Here is a 21,150-nt window from a genome sequence, read left to right on the forward strand (position 1 = left end):
TCCAGTCTGAATTACCTACTGTTTTGCTTTATTAACCCTCCTCTTACGGAGAAGCTGTGTCATTGTGCCACTACCATGCCTGCCTTGTGACAGGGGTGCTGTGTGGTAAATGTGTGAAGCTGTTGTGTGCTGCTGACAGAGCTAGCCTGTCTCCAGTGTCTCCTGGGTCCAGTGGCCATTTGTGCTTCATGTGAGTGTGAGGGATCAATTATACAGTCCTGAAAGAAATGGGTTGTTAATGTTTTCTCTGTTATGTAAAGAGGAGTTCAACTACACCCTATTGTTGCCATCAGAAGTATTAGACATCACATTAATAAGCATAACCAATAGCTCTTCAGACTCTGAATTTACTATTGGAGAATAGTCTGTCATTGCACCAGTGCTTCTAATTTCCTCTGATTATTAGAAATGGCATGCGGTACCATTAACAATGTTCCACTACTCTATCTTGAAGTTTGTCATTCAGTTCAAGAGGTTGAGAAAGACCCCCTCTTTCTGGGGCACTTGTCTGAACCATGTCTGCTCATCATGGTCATCTAACATGTTCATGCTTATTTTCATGTAATAAACGACCTTCACCCTCCAAAAAACGTGATGCTTGGATCTCCACTAAACCGTGTTTTCTCAAATGACTTGAGCTCCTCAACATATCTGTGGCCAATATAAATGTTTGCCAGATGTTTACATTTTTCGGTTAAGATGCTGGCCTCAGGGACATTGCAAGCTGAGAAATCTCATTGGCCTTCCGTGCCTGCTGTTGTCTGGAGAAAGGGAGGGGCGAGACAGGGGAATACTTGTGCTCTTGTTATCCGGTGGGGGGTGGGTGGGGGGGGTGGGGGGGTGGGTGGGGGGGGTGGGGGTTCTTGTGGTTCTCAGCTCAGCCCGTCAGCAACAGATATCAGCTGGTCCCTCTGACCCCACCTCTCCTCCACTGCCACCCCCCCTCCCTGCAACACAGCCAGCCTATCCCAGAGGCCTGGCAGATAATTGGAAATCTCAGTCTTCTGAAACCAATTATCTCCAACAAGAGCTCCTAAATATGCTTGTCTGCAGTGTAGTGGTCTCTAGCATATGTTGCATGCACAGACTTCATGAATAGTTTTTTAAAAATCCCATGGTGCCTGCCTCACTCCACACTCCTCACTCCCACCCTCTTTCCCTCCTTCCCTCTCTCTCTCGGCCTTGATAGTCATGTGCATCAATGACCCTGCCTTCTCTGCCTTTGAACTTTGTTGCTGAAGGGATTTCTCCCGCACAACGGGACTTTGAGGGACTAACTTCCCTCACCTTTCATGAGACAGTGCTTGGATTAACCTGATGAGAACAGGCCAGGCATCAGGTTGCAGTTGATAGTGTGTTTATACACACTGACTTGGAACACTAGCCTCTGTGACTGCCTGGCTGGGGAAAATGGTATCCCTGGTACTTATGGTGTGACCGTGATGTCACCATCAGCAGGGCACAGCAGCCCTAGCCGCTGAGGAGTGACTGGGTGACGATGACTCCAGACAATGGGTGAGCTGTGCTCCTTTGTACTCCATACTATTGAGGGTTCCTGTCATTGTCCCGGCCTCAGTCTTGAGGTTTTTCTTAACCGGCAGAGAGCTGCCCTAATGGGCTCCTGGATATCGATCTTACCAGCTCACTTGTATCAGACTTTTATGCTGTGTCTGAAGCACCACTATAGCCTCACAAAGGACAGATACCTTACATAGTGGCCTTGACAGAGACAGGTGAGTGAATGAAATGACTCTTGTGTTTGTCATATCCTTTTTGGTCAGTGTTCACGTCAGATGATGTGGGAAACATATGCTCTATCGCATCCTCTGAAAAAGCTTTAGATTAGAAGCCCCTGTAATGTCTCTTGAGATGCCTGGTTTGATGTCTTCTTTCCAATCAAGTCCAGTGATCAGTCTCTCTGAGGTAAATTAGTGTCATTTGACACCTCTCAAGTAACCACAAGGTGGCAATGTTTATATGTTTCTCTGTATATGTAAACAAGTATGTAAGTTGACCAAAATGTGAAGTGACTCACTCAAATAAAGGAACCAAATTTACACAGAAAACCTGAAACAAAATCGTCATACTTCCCTATTTCACACCGAAGATATCTAACTGTGTCCGCCCGTTTCTGTTGAAAGACAGTGGGGGAACTTGCTTTGTAAAGTTCCTTATTTCACAGTGATTTGGTTTCAACAGCTCTGTCACCTGAGTTCTCCGTCCTCTGATATCTCAGTAGGCAGCGCTACAGCCAAGCGGCAGAAGTGACGTCAAAGAGAAATGGGAGCCAGGGGAAATTCCACCTGTAACCCCATCCAGCCTGCATGTTGCCTCACACAATATGAAGCGTTTGACTCCATTCCAAACAATAAAAATGGACTCCATATCTCCATATGTACTGTCATCAGGTTAACCTCAGTGTTGATGTCTTGTAAACTACATAACGTGTCTTGTTTGGCCAAGACATACTGATGTTAGAGGTCATATATGTTAACCAGCTCCAAAATAACAATGCAATGTCTCAGCAGTAGCTTTAATTAAGACTTGGTAAACTTTGCTATGACCAGAATATATAGCTTTTCTTCCCATGAAACATATAGGCTATTACCAAAGAAGGTACAGCATGAAGATAAGCAGAAACTGCTTCTCCAATTGAAATCCCCGATCATACTTGTAGGCAATGTCATAGCGACATTGGCTAGCTAAGCTCATTCATAAAAACACGCCATCGGGTCTCATGCCAAACTGCGCATGTGCAGGCTGTCAAATCAAAGGCACTCCTTCAATGTGAAGTTATTTTTGATGAAAATGAAAACGTGTCAATTTGTCAGTTTCACGAGGTTGGAGTAATAAGATGTTCAACTACTCAAGGCATTGGTTCGAATTTAGGTTGTGTTGTGCCTTATATATTTCAAAAACTAAGGAAGAATTTTTCACTTCTCTCATTGACTTCTCAAACCCCTGTTTCGCAAGCGTTCCCAGCGCCTCTGGGTTTAGAAACTGTGCCATTACTCAGGTATTACTCTGTTAAAACATTATGGTGGCAAAAGATGACCAACCACAATAGTGATTGACAATCAGTCTGGACTGATGCAGAGGTTTTTCTGCTGTCTCGTTTCTGGCACGTCATCGTCTGTTGGCACCATCTGATTGGTGCAAATTCAAGGTTGCACCTCTCAGTCCGGGTACTTTTTGTTGAGACTGATGTGTATGTATCTTGGGTATTTTTAGTCAGCACGCTATGTATCCGATGCTTGATTAAATTGGGCGGGGGTGGCTGGGTTGTGGTTTGACTACTAGTGTGATGCTCAAACAATAGCCAGCTAAGCTAACCACATACATAGCAGCCTGTCACCACAAGGAGCATCACGTTCTCTCTCTCTCTCTCTCTGCTTACACTGTCATTTGAATTGGTGCTTTGTGTTGTTGCCATGTGTTAGGATGCATGTCGGTCAGTGGAGTGCTACTAATGTCTGTCATGAAAGCTTGACGTGCAAAGTCATGTCAGTGTGTGCCTGTGACCATGTGTCTGATGATCTCACCTCGTTCAGCTGATCCACAGCGTCAAACAAGTTCACGTGTGAAATGCAACGGCGTCTTAAAGAGTGAGCTGGACAACATGTGTTAGCCAGTTAGCAGCTCGTCACGTACACAGAGAAGCCGTTACTATCCTATATCGGCCACCACATTATATAGGCTAAGTTACTGTCCTATATCTGTCACCACATTATATAGGCTAAGTTACTGTCCTATATCTGTCACCACATTATATAGGCTAAGTTACTGTCCTATATCTGTCACCACATTATATAGGCTAAGTTACTGTCCTATATCTGTCACCACACTATATAGGCTAAGTTACTGTCCTATATCTGTCACCACATTATATAGGCTAAGTTACTGTCCTATATCTGTCACCACACTATATAGGCTAAGTTACTGTCCTATATCTGTCACCACATTATATAGGCTAAGTTACTGTCCTATATCTGTCACCACACTATATAGGCTAAGTTACTGTCCTATATCTGTCACCACATTATATAGGCTAAGTTACTGTCCTATATCTGTCACCACACTATATAGGCTATGCAGAAAGTTTTTTTCTGAGGGGAGTTCTATAGTGACAGACTGTCCCTCCTTCGTGCCTGATATTTGAATTATTTAATAACTACATTCTACTATTGGGTGTTCATTCAACAGTACGCTTCCAAAGCCTGTGGACATTATATACACTGCATGTGAACAAAATACTTTGTAATGAAATGGCAAAGCTGTATACTAGACCAAACTTGAGTCCTTTCAGCTGTTGCCCAGTGTTAGCAGCTCTTAAGCCATTAAAAAGGAGAGTTCTTCCACAGACACAGTCAGTCAATTAGCCTCGGTGGAGGTAGCTCTGGTCTTTGTCCAGACTGCAGGTAGCGCATACTGTTCACAGAGGTTTGATGCGGACTGTCTGGAATGTTGGCCTTGCCGTGTGTGTTTAATGTTTAATGGGATGCATTTTATGTGAAGGGTGTGTGTTTGTGTAGCTCGGCTGGAAGGCTCCTCCTTCCTGCCGAATATTCTGCTCTTAACTACTGAAAATATGCCCAGCTATAAACTGCAGGTTTAGTTGAGTGCTCGCATTATTTGTGTAAGGATGTACTACCACACAAAATGGGCTGCAGTCTTACAAAATAACATATAATCATCACCAGGAAGTTCCAGGACGTGTTAAATGTTATCACATGAGCGGAATATTCGGATGCCGCAATAACCTGGATACCTATAACCTATTCTGTGCTGTGCTGTACTGTACTGTACTGAACTATACTGTACTGTGCGCTCAATTTCTATCCTGGTTGAGATTTAACTTAATCTGCATCCAGGTGCAATAGTTGTGTCATGTCAGGTTACTAGTTGAAACATGAGACCATCTGCAGATTATAATCCAGTGCATCATCCCATGGTCAGTGCATCATCCCATGGTCAGCGCATCATCACCTCATTTGGCAGATCTATGAGAGTGACTCAGCTGTAGGCTATGTGCATTGGATGCATTTCCATTCAGCTATACGCCTACACCTCTCTCTTTGTTAGTTCTGTGTGGCTGCAGTCAATGCAGTCATCCACAGTCATTGCTGTGAGTCAGAGTTGTGGGCAATTCGAAACGGAATTGCGCTGAGACTCAGATTTTTTACTTAAAATGTATGCCAAACAAGAATATAGTAGAGTTCAGTCGAGTTTAGTACAGTAGAGTAGAGTACTGTAGAGTAGAGTACAGTAGAGTTCAGTAGAGTACAGTACAGTAGAGTAAAGTTCAGTAGAGTAAAGTTCAGTAGAGTTCAGTAGAATACAGTAGAGTTCAGTACAGTAGAGTACAGTATATTCAGTAGTCAGTTATTGTTCAGTGCAGTACAGTACATTATAGTGTACTCAACTTTAGTGTGTTACTGAAGTTACTGAACTACTACTCTACTTTTCTTTACTGTACTGTACTCTCCTGTGCTGTGCCGTGCTGTGCTGTACTGAACTATACTGTACTGTACTATTCTGTGCCGTGCTGTGCTGTACTGAACTATACTGTACTGTGCTGTCCAAACTTGTGAACCCAACTGTGGTTTGTGATTACTATGAATTCCCATTGTAGCCAATTCAAGTGCAGAAATTCTGTTACTGATTTTTCAGCAATTCCATTATATAAACAACATTTATATCTGTAAAAACACTATAACTAATTAATAGGTCTACCTTTACTCGTGAAATTAAATTATCCTCCCTCCTCATGGTGGGGGAGAAATTAGAAAATATCTTAAAGATTGGGCGGCAGGGTAGCCTAGTGGTTAGAGCGTTGGACTAGTAACCGGAAGGTTGTAAGTTCATATCCCCAAGCTGACAAGGTACAAATCTGTCATTCTGCCCCTGAACAGGCAGTTAACCCACTGTTCCTAGGCCGTCATTGAAAATAAGAATTTGTTCTTAACTGACTTGCCTAGTTAAATAAAGGTAAATAAATAAAAAAAGATATGTGGGTTTTTGGTAAAGGAATGCACAAGGCAATATTTCTTTAACTTACTGAAGGCAGAATTATATGTCCCAAACTAAATATAAGTGTTGATATTAGTTGGCAGGGGTCTTTACTTCAACATTATGTAAGGGATAATCAATGGGGGGCTGTGCGTTCTATGGAAATGAATGAACAACGTGGAAGGTGTGTTTCACCACACGCTAGCGGAGTGGAACTAACCTTCCCTGGAGTCACACTATTTTACAGAGAACGCATAGGTGATTATCCCTTTCATACCATGGCTATCACTTTATAATTTGCAGGTAGAAATGTGTTCAACATCCACTGAAGCTGGTAGCAAGTTTACCAGACAGCTAAAGTAGTTGCCTTGGTAACCAAACCAACAGAGTTGCTAGTTTAGCTAACCAAACCATCAGTCCTAGCCTGCTATTATGAAAATCGAATTCAACAATGCCAATGTTTTCAATTTGACTATTGCTTTCAATAGCAGCTCAAACATATAATATGTAAGAATTAGCTATAGCCTATTAATTCTACCTTGCTGATATACTATGCGTTCTAGGGAAATAATGCACGCTCTAGAATGCCTTTCAAGCCAATCAGAAACTAGTATTCAACAATTACATGGTCTAATGTGTTTTCATGTATTTCTAATATCTTTTTTTTTTTTTTACATTCTGGTTGATGATTTCAATGACCCCTTTTCCATCTGTTTGACCAGAAATCATAGCCTTAAGCTTATTTCACATTTTTAGGATGGAAAATGGTTGAAAAATTAATATATGCCTTAATACATATATATATTTGAAATCTTACCTTTCATATGACACCCAATTTGACATGCTCCTATGAACTTCACATGTTGAAGCTTATGGGTCCTTCTACATTGAAATAACCTTGACCAATTCCTCAGTCCTGCCTGGTCACAGTCACGTAACATAACACTGACCAAAGCGGCATAATCTTCCTGACCATTCATTGTCTGCCAATTAACTAAAGGTTGAAAGGGTTTGAGTTAGTGAACTAGAAAATATTTTCTCCCCTAAGGATCATTGAAATAAACGATGTTGGCCTTTTTATTTTATCACCCATTGTTCGAAGTAAGTCTGCCCTGAGTAACATTGACAAGTTTCCATTGTCATTTCAAAGTGTTTCATGGTGTTTAGTTGTACCTCTTTGTCCATATCAGTGGGGCTCATTAGAATGCCTCGCTGACCCTTTCTCCCGCTTCACCCCAATCTGCATGCTATTGGCCCAGTTAGCCCTGGCTGAGGACTTTCCTTGGTTGCGTCCCAAAATAGCACTATTCCTTATGTAGTGCACTACTTTTGACCAGGGCCCATAGGGGACGCACACCTCTAGCTCAGGGAACAGCCATCAGCTGACCTTGGAGCTGCTCAAACAGCACTGCCTGTCCTTCACAAGGCTCCACATCTCATGCCCTCAAGGTTTGTCTTATTTAGGGAGTGAACGTTATTTATAATAAGGGTTACATGGAGAAAATCGGACCTCTCCCAAATGAAAATGGATGGCCCTCCCTTCAGCAAAATATATTTTAGGCAAACCCTCCCTGTACCCAAAATAATAATGAAAACAAAGTGGATATTAGAGAGCATGTCTACCGTTTACCCTCACTTCTTGGAGAGATCAGAGCCTTAAATATGCAGTTTTAGAAACTGTTATTCGTCCTGTAAGCATTACATGGCAATGCAGGAATTTTGATAGCGGGCAGGGCTGCGGGCCAGAAGGTTTTTGGTTCACAGGTCACCATGGACAAGAGTAGGGGTGGAAAGATCTCCTTTAAAGTAAAAGCATTGAATTAATCATCATCGTATTTGCAGGTCTGAAAAAAATAGCCTTTTATAAACATTTCATGCAGTTCTACTTCACTTTACATATTTTGTTTATTTTTTAATTTTTAATTTCACCTTTATTTAACCAGGTAGGCAAGTTGAGAACAAGTTCTCATTTACAATTGCGACCTGGCCAAGATAAAGCAAAGCAGTTCGACACATACAACGACACAGAGTTACACATGGAGTGAAACAAACATACAGTCAATAATACAGTAGAAACAAATCTATATACGATGTGAGCAAATGAGGTGAGATAAGGGAGGTAAAGGCAAAAAAAGGCCATGGTGGCAAAGTAAATACAATATAGCAAGTAAAACACTGAAATGGTAGATTTGCCAAAGTATAAATAAAAATAATGGGGTGCAAAGGAGCAAAATAAATAAATAAAATAAAATAAATTCAGTAGGGAAAGAGGTAGTTGTTTGGGCTAAATTATAGGTGGGCTATGTACAGGTGCAGTAATCTGTGAGCTGCTCTGACAGCTGGGGCTTAAAGCTAGTGAGGGAGATAAGTGTTTCCAGTTTCAGAGATTTTTGTAGTTCGTTCCAGTCATTGGCAGCAGAGAACTGGAAGGAGAGGCGGCCAAAGAAAGAATTGGTTTTGGGGGTGACCAGAGAGATATACCTGCTGGAGCGCGTGCTACAGGTGGGTGATGCTATGGTGACCATAGAGCTGAGATAAGGGTGGACTTTACCTAGCAGGGTCTTGTAGATGACATGGAGCCAGTGGGTTTGGCGACGAGTATGAAGCGAGAGCCAGCCAACGAGAGTGTACAGGTTGCAATGGTGGGTAGTATATGGGGCTTTAGTGACAAAACGGATGGCACTGTGATAGACTGCATCCAATTTGTTGAGTAGGGTATTGGAGGCTATTTTGTAAATGACATCTCCGAAGTTGACGATTGGTAGGATGGTCAGTTTTACAAGGGTATGTTTGGCAGCATGAGTGAAGGATGCTTTGTTGCGAAATAGGATGCCAATTCTAGATTTAACTTTGGATTGGAGATGTTTGATGTGGTTCTGGAAGGAGAGTTTACAGTCTAACCAGACACCTAGGTATTTGTAGTTGTCCACGTATTCTAAGTCAGAGTCGTCCAGAGTAGTGATGTTGGACAGGCAGGCAGGTGCAGGCAGCGATCGGTTGAAGAGCATGTATTTAGTTTTACTTGTATTTAAGAGCAATTGGAGACCACGGAAGGAGAGTTGTATGGCATTGAAGCTTGCCTGGAGGGTTGTTAACACAGTGTCCAAAGAAGGGCCAGAAGTATACAGAATGGTGTCGTCTGCGTAGAGGTGGATCAGAGACTCACCAGCAGCAAGAGCGACATCATTGATGTATACAGAGAAGAGAGTCGGTCCAAGAATTGAACCCTGTGGCACCCCCATAGAAACTGCCAGAGGTCCGGACAGCAGACCCTCCGATTTGACACACTGAACTCTATCAGAGAAGTGGTTGGTGAACCAGGCGAGGCAATCATTTGAGAAACCAAGGCTGTCGAGTCTGCCGATGAGGATGTGGTGATTGACAGAGTCGAAAGCCTTGGCCAGATCAATGAATACGGCTGCACAGTAATGTTTCTTATCGATGGCGGTTAAGATATCGTTTAGGACCTTGAGCGTGGCTGAGGTGCACCCATGACCAGCTCTGAAACCAGATTCCATAGCAGAGAGGGTATGGTGAGATTTGAAATGGTCGGTAATCTGTTTGTTGACTTGGCTTTCGAAGACCTTAGAAAGCATAGATATAGGTCTGTAGCAGTTTGGGTCAAGAGTGTCCCCCCCTTTGAAGAGGGGGATGACCGCAGCTGCTTTCCAATCTTTGGGAATCTCAGACGACACGAAAGAGAGGTTGAACAGGCTAGTAATAGGGGTGGCAACAATTTCTGCAGCAAATTTTAGAAAGAAAGGGTCCAGATTGTCTAGCCCGGCTGATTTGTAGGGGTCCAGATTTTGTAGCTCTTTCAGAACATCAGCTGACTATTTGGGAGAAGGAGAAATGGGGAAGGCTTGGGCGAGTTGCTGTGGGGGGTGCAGTGCTGTTGACCGTGGTAGGGGTAGCCAGGTGGAAAGCATGGCCAGCCGTAGAAAAATGCTTATTGAAATTCTCAATTATAGTGGATTTATCAGTGGTGACAGTGTTTCCTATCTTCAGTGTAGTGGGCAGCTGGGAGGAGGTGTTCTTGTTCTCCATGGACTTTACAGTGTCCCAGAACTTTTTTGAGTTAGTGTTGCAGGAGGCAAATTTCTGCTTGAAAAAGCTAGCCTTGGCTTTTCTAACTGCCTGTGTGTAATGGTTTCTAGCTTCCCTGAAAAGCTGCATATCACGGGGGCTGTTCGATGCTAATGCAGAACGCCATAGGATGTTTTTGTGTTGGTTAAGGGGAGAACCAAGGGCTATATCTGTTCCTGGTTCTAAATTTCTTAAGAGGGCATGCTTATTTAAGATGGTTACGAAGGCATTTAAAAAAAATAACCAGGCATCCTCTACTGACGGGATGAGATCAATATCCTTCCAGGATACCCCGGCCAGGTCGATTAGAAAGGCCTGCTCGCTGAAGTGTTTCAGGGAGCGTTTGACAGTGATGAGTGGTGCCCGTTTGACCGCTGACCCATTACGGATGCAGGCAATGAGGCAGTGATCGCTGAGATGTTGGTTGAAGACAGCAGAGGTGTTTTTAGAGGGCAAGTTGGTTAGGATGATATCTATGAGGGTGCCCGTGTTTACAGCTTTGGGGAGGTAACTGGTAGGTCCATTGATAATTTGTGTGAGGTTGAGGGCATCAAGTTTAGATTGTAGGATGGCTCGGGTGTTAAGCATGTTCCAGTTTAGGTCGCCTAGCAGCACGAGCTCTGAAGATAGATGGGGGGCAATCAGTTCACATATGGTGTCCAGAGCACAGCTGGGGGCAGAGGGTGGTCTATAGCAGGCGGCAACGGTGAGAGACTTGTTTTTAGAGAGGTGGATTTTTAAAAGTAGTCGGTTATTGTTATTATGTCCGTTGGTCCTGTGAGTACCTGTGTTTCGGCTTTCGTGCTGCGTGTCCTGTGCAATTGTTATTACGGGTCCCCGTGCCTTTCATGGCATGTTGTGTAAATTGGGTGGAGTATTAAAAAACCCTATTACGGATTCCTGTGCCTGTCTCCGATCCTTATACAACGTGACAAACATTTTTGTTTTTAATAAAATCTATTCTAGTAGTAGCAAGCTATCAAAGTTGACATCCGGTCCTCATCTTCACGCGCTCCTTCTCAAACTGAACAGAACACAGGCTATAGGCTAGTCCACTCGCAAGATAGTGAATTTTTGGGACTAGGCCTAATCAACAATTATTTTCTGAAGAAGCCTACACAGCACAGCCATTGGTTAGGCAGCACACAATAGTTTTGGATCAGCAAGAGCAGAGCAGGCCGGGGCTCAAGGTTGGAATATCCATTGGCGTGTGTAATGCAGCCCAGTTTTATTTACCCCATCCCAGCAGATATCTTAGAAATATAACTTTGCACTGTGCTTCTCCGAGCATGCACTTCGTAGCCTATAGGCTATGGATAATTTGATTGAGACCACACTAAATAGCCCATAGCCGCACTTGATATTGTGTGCCCAGTGGAGAATCAGAGATGAGGGGTGGCATCAGGCACACATCGATATATAACCTAATAAGCAACTAATTCTGAGAAACACTGAGAAATATTGATGTTTCATTAATTACAAATTGCATGACCCTCCCCTGTACTAGATTTAAAACATATTAAACCCTGCCCTTGACTGAAACTGAAAAAGCATGACCCTCCCCATTTTCCTCCAAGTAACCATTCTGTACATTTCTATCCATTCCTTATGATATTTTCTTATGGTCTTCAATCAGGCCTTTGATTCAGTTCTATACTATTTTCATAGAACTGAGATAAGATGTACTGTACTCCACTGGTCTGGTTACACATCCACCGTAGTTGCTGGAACTGCGCTGAAAGACAGGGCATTTGATTTTTTTTCATGGGACCTCCAATGTGTGCACATTTTTTTAAATGGGTTTTTATAGTAAAATGTATTACATTTCAATGTGGCATAAACACCAGTCATTATACTTTCATCTGATTCCCAAACAAATCACTCAATAGGTGATGCGCGAGTTTCAAGTTTGGGGAAGCTTACAATTTAAAACCATTTATGCCGATCTGTGTGCCAGTTATGATTTTCATATGCATATTTTCGTGGAACAGTTTCATTTCAAAACTAACATATTATTTTCTCAATCGTTGTCATTAACTTAATAGTAAAAGTCTGAATTAAAATGCTAAAAATCTAAAAGGTAAAATTCAACTAATGCCATATGGACACATTGATACATCGTGATCCATTGGCAGTTCAAGACTCAGATTGCCTATAGGCCAATGCAGGAGTAGGCCTATCACTTTTATTGTCAACTAAGTAAAAATACATAAAGTTGACAAATATCCTGATGAAAATTCAGGTTCTTGTAATCGCATTCATCTCTATACTCCACCTGTCTGCCTCCCTTTCTATAGGTCTTGAACTATCGTGCACATGGTATCAAATCAATCAACTGGGTCTGGCCTGAAGTTGCTGCTAGTGAACCTGCAATATTGTATCAACTAGCCTATTCCAGGCCCTACCCTGAGAGTTTCCCATGTCAGTGAGCTTGGGACAGACAGCTGTTTTGGGGAAAAGTTTTCAGGTATTTTACTATGTTTCCACTTGATATATGGGATAATCAGATCATGATATTTTGCTCATTCACTCCGAGGCTTGGTCATTATTGAGGGGGAGAGTGTTGGAAAGATTTTTAATATAGGATTGAGAAACTAGTATAGTATGCAATGGATGTTAATAAAAACAGACTTTGTTGACTTACTGTGTGAGGTGAAGAAAAAATTACTGAGAAATTCAGCTTATTAGTGGTGGATGCGGATGAGCAGGGACCCTGACAAAAAGAAACCAGACATCCCTAAATGGGCACTTTCCTACATTTGCGTGCAGCAGGCCAGGTACTTCTATGCGTGCTCAGGTGCGCATGCTCCCAGGACAGAGAAATATGCTCATTGCTCACATGGACCACTCCAAACAACACAAAAATGTAAAAATTGACAAAACTCGTAAATGATGGTCATGAAATGAACCAAAACTTGTTTGTCGCAAGTGTAGCAGGTTTTGAAGTCTGCAAACAACATTTCCACTCTGAGAATGAGAACGGTAAATGACTATAATTAATATATGTATTAACAGAAATTCATGTAACCAAATGATGGAGATTAATGGTACATTTACTACTGTTCACATATGTAATAGGGAATTGATCAAAATAAACAAAGGGCAATCAATTCACACATTGAAACAATGAATGTGCAAGAATTGGTGCGAGACAGCTGAGTCATTCTGGAGAGCTGAGCACATGCATTCTGAAGAGAGCCACACCCATATCTTCGCCACACCCCTCTTCTTGAGTCAACATTTTTTATTATACTCAAGACCAGTGGCGTCCCATCATTCAGGACAGAGCCTCACCTGTGTTGAGCCACACATTTTTAAAATATATATATATATATATATATATATATATATATATATTTATATACTACTGTTCAAAAGGTTGGAGTCACAATTTCCTCGTTTTTGAAAGAAAAGTAAAAAATGTTGTCCATTAAAATAATATAAAATACAGTGTAGACATTGTTAATGTTGTAAATGACAATTGTAGCTGAAAACGGCTGATTTGTTTTATAGAATATCTACAGAGACGTACAGAGGCCCATTATCAGCAACCATCACTCCTGTGTTCCAATGGCACGTTGTGTTAGCTAATCCAAGTTTATCATTTAGAAGGCTAATTGATCATTAAAAAACCCTTTTGCAATTATGTTAGCACAGCTGAAAACTGCTGTACTGATTAAAGATGCAAAAAAACTGGCCTTCTTTAGATTAGTTGAGTATCTGGAGCATAAACATTTGTGGGTTTGATTATAGGCTCAAAATGGCTAGAAACAAATAACTTTCTTCTGAAACTCATCAGTCTATTCTTGTTCTGAGAAATGAAGGCTATTCCATGTGAGAAATTGCCAAGAAACTGAAGATCTTGTACAACGCTGTGTCCTACTCCTTTTGCAGAACATTGCAAACGGTCTCTAACCAAAATAGAAAGAGGAGTGTGAGGCCCTGGTGCACAACTGAGCAAGAGGACAAGTACATTAGAGTGTCTAGTTTGAGAAACAGACTCCTCACAAGTCCTCAACTGCTTCATTAAATAGTACCCGCAAAACACCAGTCTCAACGTCAACAGTGAAGAGGCGGCTCCGGGATGCTGGCCTTCTAGGCAGAGTTCCTCTGTCCAGTGTCTGTGTTATTTTGCCCATCTTAATCTTTTATTTTTATTGGTCAGTCTGAGATATGGCTTTTTCTTTGCAACTCTGCCTAGAAGGCCAGCATCCCGAGGCTGAATGAACTGTTTCGCTGCCAGACAAGGCTCCGCTGATAGCCAGGTGTAGCAGTGGTAAGGTGTTGGGACTGCTGTTGGGACTCTGCTGTTGGGACAGCTTTATCTAGGCTCTAACAGTTTGCGGGCACTGTTTGTCACCATTATAGTGCAATTAATGTATTTTTTTTTGTATTGTGTTGTGTAGTGGCTTTTCTGGCATGCATCGCACATTTTTTTTTTTGCCCAACCAAAATTTACAAACTAAAATCTCCACTGCTCAAGACACATTATCTTCACACATATTTTAGATGCTTTTCACTGACAGCAGCGAACTCAATAATCAGCTGGGCCTATTCCCACGTTCTGCCCAAATTGCAGGCTTCCCAAATCGGAATAGGCCTATGCACTTGTGTTTGAAACAATCCACAGCAAACATTTTTAGAAGCCAATGATCCTCTGCGGATAAGTCATGCTCTCTGGTGAAGTATTTCAATGATTTTATTTAGACAGGAGTAATTATATAATTTGGGCAAAATATCATTTTACTTTAGGGGAAGCCAGTATCCACCAACCTTCCTTTCCAATTCACAAGTAGCTGAAACCAGACATCTGTATATAATGACGAGATGCTCATGTCAACTGTAAGCGGGCTGTCATGTTCCTTTCACTGAGGAGTGGCTTCCGTCTGGCCACTCTACCATAAAGGCGTGATTGGTGGAGTGCTGCAGAGATGGTTGTCCTTCTGGAAGATTCTCCCATCTCCACAGAGGAACTCTGGAGCTCTGTCAGAATGACCATCGGGTTGTTTGTCACCTCGCTGACCAAGGCCCTTCTCCCCCGATTGCTCAGTTTGGCTGGGCAGCCAGCTCTAGGAAGAGTCTTGGTGGATCCACACTTCTTCCATTTAAGAATGATGAAGGCCTTGGGAACCTTCAATGCTGCAGAAATGTTTTGGTACCCTTCCATAGATCTGTGCCTCGACACAATCTTGTCTCTGAGCTTTACGGACAATTCCTTCGACCTCATGACTTGGTTTTTGCTCTTTAGAACCTTATATAGACAGGTGTGTGCCTTTCCAAATCATGTCCAATCAATTGAATTTACCACAGGTGGACTCCAATCAAGTTGTAGAAACATCTCAAGGATGATCAATGGAAACAGGATGCACCTGAGCTCAATTTCAAGTCTCATAGCAAAGGGTCTGAATACTTATGTAAATAAGGTATTTATTTTTTAAATTGTAAATACATTTGCAAAAATGTCTAAAAACCTATTTTTTCTTTGTCATTATGGGGCATTGTGTGTGGATTGATGAGGGAAGAAAACAATGTAATACATTTTTGAATAAGTCTGTAACGTAACAAAATGTCTACAAAGTCAAGGGGTCTGAATACTTTCCGAATGCACTCTATATGACTCTTAGCTGTCTTTATTTTTAGGCTATAAAGTAAAGGTGTGTCTCTTCACTTAGTCAGCGAGGTCACATGGTTGAGTTCTGCAAACATCAAGGTTGCAGCTCTCTCTCTAACCCTCCACAAGGGTAGGGTATGAGAGAGCCCTTTTCTGTCTTGACTTGATGGCCGTTTTGGCTTACTTTTACCCCAAAATAGTTTCTTTGGACTTTGAAACTTTTTATTTAATTTGTAGCTTTTCTGTTTGTCGCTTTTCCCCTATGGCCTTTCTGTTTCTGTATCTATTTCAAGTCCTTTATTAAATGATTGTGCTCGTTTAGCCACTTAAATATAAAATATGGCACACATCTCTTTCACACGCTAATAAGATAACAAACACTCACAGGATTGATATTGTGGCCCTATATCAACCTTTGATACTTTTCTCCCCTCCAAGGCGAAAGTACAGCCAGATCCTAGATTTGGTCCATGTAATAATGGCCTACAGCTGAACATTGAAGCTGAAAATAACCACCAGAGACAGTGACAGCGACCCATAAGTCCTCTAAGTTGTAGAGATGGAATGTCATAGTTTCTGAGGCCTATATCCGCCGAGCTGTCATCTTATTCCCTCTGCAGATAAAAGGGACTGCAGTGGGGGATGAGGTGGTCTTCAGCATGGGCACTGGCAGAAAGTGGAACAAAATGTGCTCCTTAGTATTCCTTAATGAAACAGCTGGAGAGGATAATGGAGTGCTGCTATCTGTGTCAACCACAAGTGTCTATTGAACCTGCCCTCTCATCTGTTTGCTTTTCTCTCCTTTTGACATTTTTGTCAGCAAAGTCAATGATCCTGCCACCCGTTACTAGTGTGTTGATTTGTTTTTTGCAAATGACTGCAATTAACAGCCGATTAAAAGGCGAGGCAATTTTCTGCTCTCTGAACTGGGGTCTTTGTTGGGGGGCTGTTAATAGGAAACGGAGAGCTGGGACTCCCAGAAGTACTTCAGATACCAATCAAAGCTGTAGTATCAAGCCCCAGGAAAAGCGATGTTGCCATCAAAAAGCCTCATTGAAAAGGTTATTGTGGACCCGTGGGAGAAAAAAAATCTTAATTGACATGATTACACTGGCCATGTGGTCTGAATATACTGCCATTCTGCCTCTCCTCACCAGAAAGAGCCACACAACCAGGCTCTGAGAAGAAAAAAACATGCACCACCACACACTATTTAGGAGTAAATAATCAGCACATCCACACTATTTACAGGTCAATAATCAGCACATCCACACTATTTACTGGTCAATAGTCAGCACATCCACACTATTTAGGAGTAAATAATCAGCACATCCACACTATTTACTGGTCAATAGTCAGCACATCCACACTATTTACTGGTCAATAGTCAGCACATCCACACTATTTACTGGTCAATAGTCAGCACATCCACACTATTTACTGGTCAATAATCAGCACATCCACACTATTTACTGGTCAATAATCAGCACATCCACACTATTTACTGGTCAATAATCAGCACATCCACACTATTTACTGGTCAATAGTCAGCACATCCACACTATTTACTGGTCAATAATCAGCACATCCACACTATTTACTGGTCAATAGTCAGCACATCCACACTATTTACTGGTCAATAATCAGCACATCCACACTATTTACTGGTCAATAATCAGCACATCCACACTATTTACTGGTCAATAATCAGCACATCCAAACTATTTACAGGTCAATAATCAGCACATCCACACTATTTACTGGTCAATAATCAACACATCCACACTATTTACTGGTCAATAATCAGCACATCCACGCTATTTACTGGTCAATAGTCTGCACATCCACAGTATTTACAGGTTAATAATCAGCTCATCCACACTATGAATGAGTTACCAGTGTGTGTGTGTGCGTGTGTGTATGTGCGTACGTGTGCGTGTGTGTATGTGTGTGGTCTTGTGTGTGACTTGGTGTGTATAAATCTCTCACCATCTAACAACCCTGGGTCTTTAAGACTGGAGTCAGACGGTGTAGAGGACTAGAGGGCTGCTTGGACTTCTCCTGAATGCGTCTGATCTGGGGCTGTGTAGTGGACACGCAGTATTTCCAGGGGTGGTGATAAATGGGGGTTGTTTGGTTTACTTGCTCTGTTCGAAGCAATTTCTCTCTTCTGTGCCGAAGTGGTCCTAACCTGGGCCAGCCTGAGTAAAAACTGCCATTCCTGATTGGTCTCAGATTGGGGTTAGTGAAAAGGTGACCACATCAAATGCAACTCCTTTTACTGAAAATGTAGCTGAGATGTCACACACAAACACACACACACACACACACACACATACACATACACACCAGTGGAGGCTGGTGGAAGGAGCTTTAGGACTATAGGCTCATTGTAACGGCTGGAATGGAATAAATGAAACGGTATCAAACAGATAAAACATATGGAAACCACATTTGACTCCATTCCATTTACTCCATTCCAGCCATTACAATGAGCCTGTACTCCTATAGCTCCTCCCACCAGCCTTCACTGACACACACACACACACACACACACACAGCTACGCCACAGAACTACTCAGCTTCCTGTTTGTCAGTCGAATTGTGTCGATAAAGATGCTATCTAAAGACACGTGATGTAACAGCCCTGAACACAGGATGAGGTGGGGGATGGTGGTGCCCCAGTGGCAGATTTACATTAATTGGCTCTTCAGGCCTTTTCAGCTGAATGGGCAGGTGTGTGTGTGTCTTTGTCTCTGTCTGTGTGTGAACACGAGTATGCACATTATCAGGCAAACAGGAGAAGCTAACATGGATAATCCTGCTCTTGGAATAGTAATACATCCAGTGTTGGCTGTGACAGCTGTACACCTGTTAGCTCGTGTTTGATTGTGTTGGTTGATTATGGGGGAGCATGTGATGAGAGCTGCAGACAGTATGGCCACTAATATACATCAGCGGTATATCATCCAGGTGGGGTTTAGGGGGAGGAGGGGGGTCTATATAAACACCTGTGCTGAGGCATTAGCTAAGACCAGTAGCCTGCCTTTGATGTCAAAGTGCGGTCAGGTGAGACTGCTTTGTCTTTATAGCCCACTATGCTGGTACCTCCCACTGAAGTCACATATAAAGCTGGTTTTATGGGGCTTCTATTGGCTCAAGAGCCACTCCTCTGGATTTACCTCTGACTGTCTCCTTTGCTTTACCTAAATGACCTCACACCTCACAACCCTCTAATGAACACTTAATGATGAAAATGTTCCTGTATTCTTCTGACACATTTTTACAACCCAGTGTTTCTCAGGTCTTCCATTTACTGATTTTAACCACCAAGACGAGACTGCTCTATAGTGCTCGGTCAAAGTCCAAGTGTCCTCAACCAATGGTAAACTGAACTATGCATTTACAGCACCCAACTCCCTCCCCAGCACTCCTCCGCAGAAGAAACCAGTCTGTTGTCTTTCACATTGCTCAAGGTGTGGCCTGCTGGTTGATACGTCCCGCTCTCCCCTCCCCACGTCTGACCCACAGCCAATCCCCAACACCTGCCGCGACTCACCTGAAAGGATTTGCATACAGGGCCCACCCTGGTTCGTGATTGGCCAGGTGCAGCCACACTGCCTGAGGACTCCCCCACCAATGGCTGTCCTGCTGTGTGACTCACAGGGAGAGCCAGGGCAAGTTGCTTCACTACACTTCTCCTTTTTTTTTTTTTTACATTTTCAACAGCAGCCATTGCCTCGCTTTCTCTTCTTCTCCTTTTCAGTTTAGTTTTATCGCTGTGAGTGGGAGAGGTAAAGGGCAGGTCAGTGTTCCACACCTCCTGTACCGCGCTGGGTCCCGCTGCTCTCTGGAGGCACACCCTTACTTGGATTATTTTTCTTTCATTGCAGTTGTCTTGGTTTCCCCCTGTGTTTTTAAGTCATTCAGATCTGTCACTTGTTCCACTGTTAACATGGAGTCCGACACATAAGCCCTGTGTCTTTGAGGTTAGTGACTGCAGTATTTTTGTTTCTTTATGGGTAAATAGTTGGTTCAAACCAAATAGAGTTGTTTATATGGGTCATGTATTTAACATTGTATGTGTTCCTCATTTGTTTTCTATATTTGCGAATGTGTCACGAGAAAAGCAGAAGTACGACTTGCACAAATATAAATCGAGAAACAAAAAAGTTAATGTTGATACAATTAAAGATATTCTCCAGTACTTTTGTATACTTTATAGCCAGTAGTTCTGAAAGTATCTCCCATGAGCCAAAAGTGCTCCACGAAAATGGTGTACTACGTGATATGTGCACCACGTCATCTCTCTCTCTCTCTGGTGAGGGGCTGAAGCTCATTGGCTGAAACTAATTGCTAGTTAGTTTATCATTGTCACTTGTCATCGTTGTTGTTTTGCTTTAGAGTCATTGCCATATATGGCGTGCTTTAGCAAGGGAGGGTACTGTAACCAAGCCCCCTGCCCCCTAGTCCAAGCCCCGTAACCAAGCCCCCTGACCCCGAGACCAAGCCCCCTGACCTCGAGACCAAGCCCCCTGACCCCGAGACCAAGTCCCCTGACCCCGAGACCAACCCCACTGACCCGGAGACCAAGCCCCCTGATCTAGCCCCCCTGACCCTGAGACCAAGCCCCCTGACCACGAGACCAAGCCCCCTGACCAAGCCCACGTGAGCGTTTACAGTTGGTCATGGTGTAGAAATACTTGTAATTCTCTTTCATGGGAACTCTCAGTAGACCATAGGCCATAAATTTGAAAAGGTTATACATTTTTGCTAACTCTGCTTTGGCCCGGCGCTAGCCTACCTCTAAAATAATAAGTAATTAATTAAATAGTATCTAGATTCTAGAATGTGCTTCTCCCCACACCCTGTTGCACGGTCAGGTAAGGTTCTGTTTGATTTCAGGCTTGCTTATCAGGAACTGATCAGGCCACCGGAGCCCTGCATGAATGTTGATCTTCCTGTAAGGCAGAGGAGGATCAGCAGGTATTCGTTGCGACTCATAGTGGATGACAAACAAACTGGTGTTGTGCTACCATTATCTCCTAAGCAGTTCACATCTCAACATGCTATTCTCACATGAATGGTTTTTGTAGAGTTACCTTTGGCGTGCCTAGTTGTGGTAGGTTTCGGTTGCTAAAAGTTGCAGCAGAGATAAAATCATGGTTCCTGTTTCACCAGAAACATGCTCTGCACTGACAAACTTTATTGAGGTTGGCAGTTAAAAATGTATCTGAAAACTCTCAAAACAAAGTGACCCCATAGTTTTTGTTGTAGAGATCCATCAGACCTCGAAAGACCCAAAATAAAGCACTTTCACTCAATGTTGGCTCAATGATCTCCTCACATATCATTGGAGAAGCTTACACTCTGTCTCGTAAACCTAGTGATACTGTATCAAATCAGCCCTCTGTGGTTGTTAGTTATGAGGTCACTGTTTAGGT

General features: G+C 42.7%; 1 protein-coding gene across 2 annotated transcripts in view; it reads left to right on the plus strand.

Annotated features, from left to right (window-relative positions):
* The window catches only part of elf1 (E74-like ETS transcription factor 1), a 79,804-nt gene that overhangs the window by 786 nt on the left and 57,868 nt on the right, over positions 1–21,150 (plus strand). Inside the window, exon 1 of one of the 2 annotated variants that reach the window (XM_021561489.2) lies at positions 19,395–19,695. The exons of the other annotated variant lie outside the window; for it this stretch is intronic. The gene's annotated coding sequence lies outside the window, so the exon portion shown is untranslated. Of the gene's footprint in view, positions 1–19,394; positions 19,696–21,150 lie in introns of those variants that run through there. 2 annotated transcript variants of the gene reach the window in all.

Source organism: Oncorhynchus mykiss, chromosome 14 (genome assembly GCF_013265735.2).
Source record: "Oncorhynchus mykiss isolate Arlee chromosome 14, USDA_OmykA_1.1, whole genome shotgun sequence".
Lineage (NCBI taxonomy): Eukaryota > Metazoa > Chordata > Actinopteri > Salmoniformes > Salmonidae > Oncorhynchus > Oncorhynchus mykiss.